The 5,253-nt window shown below is 41.9% G+C and overlaps 1 pseudogene; it reads left to right on the top strand.

Moving 5' to 3' along the window:
• The first annotated feature begins 3,427 nt into the window (after positions 1-3,427).
• Positions 3,428-4,637, top strand: LOC120875377 (annotated as a pseudogene).
• The last annotated feature ends 616 nt before the right edge of the window (positions 4,638-5,253 follow it).

The following is a 5,253-nucleotide window of genomic DNA, read 5'->3' as shown; positions in this document are numbered from 1 at the left end:
TCCAGTATTCTTGCCTGGAAGATTCATGGGCAGAAGAACCTGTTGGGCTACAGTCCATGGGGCCACAGAGTTGGACATGACTGAGCAACTAAGAACAAATCACAGTTGTACAGTCAGCCCAGAAACGTGCTGTCCAAAGTAAGTTGTCAGAGATTGGAAGCCGTGTGGGACATAACTCTTTCCTCTAACCCTGGGGTACTGTAAATTCCTTCATTTAAACTGCAAATTTGACAAATGACAATAGTTCAGTGACTGGAAAGATTAAGATCCAGAATTTGAGCTACTTCAACTTTGCCATTCTATATGACCACTGAAGATTTTGTTTTTAGAATTTAAACCAGTATAACAGCACTAACTGCAAGATGAGTACAAATTTCAGTTCATATACAAAATATTTTACTGCATATGAATAATACTTTAAAATTAGATGATATACTTTTTAAAATTATTAAATGGAAACTATTAATAATAGGGATCCACATGTCAGAAATTTGGAAGTTGCCACTCTGTCCTAACAACTACTAGAAAGCTAAACAAAATGAAAAGTCAACAGCTCTTCTTGGATTTGTAAAAGAGGGAGATTTGTAAAAGGTGTAAGGCCAGTCACTGCCCCCAAGATTGGAGAGACAGAGGTGAAGACATGGAGCCACAGCTGTCCAGCACAGAGACTCATGGCTGGAAACTATCATGTCCAGTGCCAGGGTAGGAAACCTGAGCTATAACTAATGAACTGTTGAAAGCCCAGTGTAGACAAGTCTGAGAATTAAAAACTTCAGCAGACCAGTCCCCACTGTACTAAGACTAACCTCCAGGAATTGACTAGGTCCTCATAGTATCAGAAGAGATAAAAAAAAAAAAAAATCCCGTTGTACTTTTGGCAGTGGAGGGGAAAGGGAACCACTATGAAATATGCCCAGAGCACTCTGTTCTTCTTAACAAAATCTGCTCTCGGAGTAAACTAGTGAGCCAGAGCTTAGGCTGCTGAGGGTATTATCAAAGCCCAACTGACCTGGGGGAAGGGAAATACCCAGCTCCAGACCACTCTAGCCATTCTGTCCCACCGAAGGTGGGGAGGAAAGAAAACTGAGAAACACTTGTGAAATTCACAGCACTAGCATGCAGACCCACTAAAAGGGTGAGACCAATCACATAACTCAGAACACTTCCCCTCCTCCCACGCCTCACCACTACATTACTAAGGCCTGCTTCCAGCAGTTCCCTTTACCAGTACACCATGTCCAACTATCAAGAAAAATTACAAGACATACTAAAAGGCAAAATATACAATTTGAAGAGACAGAGCAAACATCCTAACCAGACATGACAGGTGTGTTGGAATAATCAGACACGGAGTTTAACCAACTATGATTAATATGCTAAGAGCTCTGATGGATAAAGTAGACAGCTGTTTTGTTGTTTTGTTGCTAAGTTGTGTCTGACTCTTTGCGACCCCATGGACTGTAGCCCACCAGGCTCCTCTGACCATGGGGTTTCCCAGGCAGGAATATTAGAATGGCTTCCCATTTCCTTCTCCAAAATAGACAGTACCCAACACAAATGGGCAGTGTAAGCAGAGGGATGCAAATACTAGAGAAAGACCAAAGGGAAATGCTAGAGATCAAAAACACTGTAACAGACTGCCTCTGATAGGCTTACTAGCAGACTGCATGATTGAAGACGATATCTCTGATCTTGAAAATATCAATAGAAAACCTTGAAAACTGAAAAGCATAGAGAACAAAGACTTTAAAAAATGAAAACAGAATATCCAAGCACTGTGGGATGGCTGCAACAAGGGACAGCTATAACACATAACATACATGTAACAAGAACAGCAGAAATAATAAATATTTGAAATGATAATGATATGATATGATAATAGGTGAAATAAATGATGTGAAATGCTAATGACTGAGAATTTCCCCAAATGAGTGTCAGATATTAAACCACAGATCCAGGAAGTTCAGAGAACACCAAGCAGGATAAATGCAAAAAACTCTCAACCAACTAACCAACTAAGCAAACAAACAAAAAAACTACACCTAGTGTATATAATTTTCAAACTAAAAAAAACAAAGATAAAGAATAAAATTTTAGAAGAAATCAGAGGGGGAAAAAAAACCCACCATACTTAATAGAAGAATAAAGATAAGAATTACATCCAACTTCTCAGAAACCATGTAAGTAAGAAGTAAGATTTGAACCCCCCAAAAAACAGACAAAAATACAAATAAAGAATAAGAACAACAAACAGAAAATGGCAACAAATATGGTAGATATTAATACAACTATATCAATAATCACCTTGAATATCAGTGGTCTAAATTAGAAGGCAGAGATTCTCAGAGTGTGTCAGAAAACAAGACCCAGCTTCATGTTGTCTAAAGAAGCCCACTTCAAATGTAAAAGCTCATACAGAGGAAAAGCACATGAATGGAAAAAATACACCGTGATAGCACTAATCAAAAGAGTAACTATATTGATTAGAGGCAGAGAAAACTTCAAATCAAGGAAAATTATTAGGAATAAAGAAGTGTATTACATAATAATAAAGGGGTCGATTCTCCAGGAAAACTTAACAATCCTTAATGTGTGTGCTCCTAACAACAGAGCATCAAACTATGTGAGACAAAAACTAATAGAACTGCAAGGAGAAACAGATGATTCCACTGGCATAGTTGCAGACTTCAACATCCCTCGATCAGACATGGACAAGCCTAGCAGGCAGAAAATCAGGAAGGATGTAACTGAATTCAGCAACACCATCAAGCAACAGAATATTATCACTGTAGGCTCACTTTATCTAACAACAACAGAATACACCTTCTACTCAAGTTCACGTGGAACATTTACCGAGATGGACCACATTCTGGGCAATAAAATGGACCACATTCTTAAAATATTTAAATGAATATAAATCATACAATGTCTGCTCTTAGGTTATTATAAAATTAAATTAGAAATCAATAACAGAAAAATTATTGGAAACTCCTAAACTACACAAAGATTAAATGAAATACTCTTAAATATCACATGGGTCAGAGAAGAAATTGCAAGAGAAATTAAAAAAATTATTTTAAACTAATGAAAAAGAAAACAGCTTATCAAAATTTGTGGGATAGAGCAAAGCAGTGCTGAGAGGGAAATTTATAGCATTGAATGTTTATATAAGAAAAAAATATCTAAAATCAATAGTCTAAGTTTCCATCTTAAGAAACTAGGAAGAGTAAGTTAAATCTAAATAATCAGAAGAAAAGAAATAATAAAAACTAGAGCAGAAATCAATGAAATTGAGCCCCCCCCCCCATTTCCTGTGCCTCTTTGGCAGCTGGCCACATGGTGAGGGGGAGGTGAAGAGGACCGCTCTCGTCTGTGTTCGGTGTCGTGACTGGGCCTGGAGTGTACAGCTGCTCCTCGGCTCAAGTGTATGGCTCTAGGAATTGGCTCTGGGGCCCCAGTGACAGGCCACCTCCACAGCTCCCAACACAGGGTAAGAGTCACCTCTGGTCTGAGAATCGCTACCCCTTGATATGAGCCAGTGGCTGAGATTGGTATTGGTGTCTATGGGACAGTGGTCCCCACAGTGGCCACTTTGCAACCCTCAGGAACATAAGAATCCCCTATGGAGGAGATACTGGAGTGTGCCTGGCCATCAGCATAGTTTGTGAGATGGCCTTACTGCAGTGACTGGAGGCTTTTGAGCTTCCCGTCTTTGTTGGGCTGATTGATGTCTGTGCTACAGCCCAAATTAATCGGGAGATCAAAGTGACCCTTGAGTTTGAGCGTGTGGATCAAGACCTAAGGACATATCTAGACAAGGCACCCTCATCAGGCTTGTCAGTGGAGACCTCCAGTATTCTTGCCTGGAAAATCCATGGACAGAGGAGCCTGGTAAGCTACAGTCCATGGGGTTGCAAAGAGTTGCACATGACTGAGCAACTTAACGTCTTAGATTTCCTTCATGCTAATTGCATCGTTCACTGAGACCGGAAGCCAGAGAACATTCTGGTGACAAGATAGGACTGTCAAGCTGGTTGACTTTGGCCTAGCCAGAATTTAGAGCTACCAGATGGCACTACACCTGTGGTTGTTACACTCTGCTCCAGAAGTTCTTTTGCAGTCTATGTATGCAACACCTTTGGACAAGTGGAAGGTTGGCTGTACCTTTGCAGACATGTTTCATCAAAAACTTCTGTTCTGTAAAAACTCTGAAGCTGACCAGTTAGGCAAAATCTTTGACCTGATCAAATTGTACCCAGAGGATGACTGGCTCCAAGATGTGTCTCTATTCCAAGGCTGCTTTTTCCCCTAGAGGGCCCTGCTAGTGCAGTTGATGGTACCTGAGATGCAGAAGTTGGAGCACTGCTCTGCAGCTGGAGTTGCTGACTTTTAATCCATACAAGTGAATCTCTGCCTTCTGAGCCCTGCTTCCTGCTGCTTTAGTTGCTAAGTTGTGTCTGACTCTTGCAACCCCATGGACTGTAGTCTACCAGACTCCCCTGTCCATGGGATTCTCCAGGCAGGAATACTGGAATGGGTTGCCATTTCCTTCTTGATTCTGAGCCCTACAGTACTCTTATTTACACAAGGCTGAAGGTAACCCAGAGTGGGCAACAGAATGGATGCTTTCCAAGTGAAAGTTGCTCATTCGTGTCTGACTCTTTGCAACACCGTGGACTATACAGTCCACAGAATTCTCCAGGCCAGAATACTGGAATGGGTAGCAACCCCATAGACGGCAGCCCACCAGGATCCCCTGTCCCTGGGATTCTCCAGGCAAGAACACTGGAGTGGGTTGCCATTTCCTTCTCCAATGCATGAAAGTGAAAAGTGAAAGTGAAGTCGCTCAGTCATGTCCAACTCAGCAACTCCACCCAAAGAGTGGCGGCCTTACTGCTGCGTCAGGGCTGTGTCTGGGGTCAGCCACAAGAAGAGAGAATACAGCATGTCTACTGCTACGGCTACTGTGTCAGCCAGGAGAGAATAAACCTGTCTGCAGTTCCCATGGCTCCTTGAGTCTTCTTCCAGCCTCTTAGCTCACGCCTGGCCTACCTTGGGTCCAGCAAACAGTGAGAACAGTGAGATACAGCGAGACAGTTGGTGTCAGGAACAGAATTCGCAACACAAGAACCAAGAGAAGAGGCACAGACATTTCCCTTCCTTTGAACACTTGAGTGGAGAGCCCTCACTGAGAAGGTGACCTTCCCCTCCATCTCTGAGGCTGTGGAGACTCCTCCAACTTTTTACAGAGAA

Source organism: Oryx dammah, unplaced genomic scaffold (assembly GCF_014754425.2).
Source record: "Oryx dammah isolate SB20612 unplaced genomic scaffold, SCBI_Odam_1.1 HiC_scaffold_16, whole genome shotgun sequence".
NCBI lineage: Eukaryota > Metazoa > Chordata > Mammalia > Artiodactyla > Bovidae > Oryx > Oryx dammah.
Note: the sequence above shows the minus strand (reverse complement) of the source record. Positions and strands in the feature narration are given on the sequence as shown.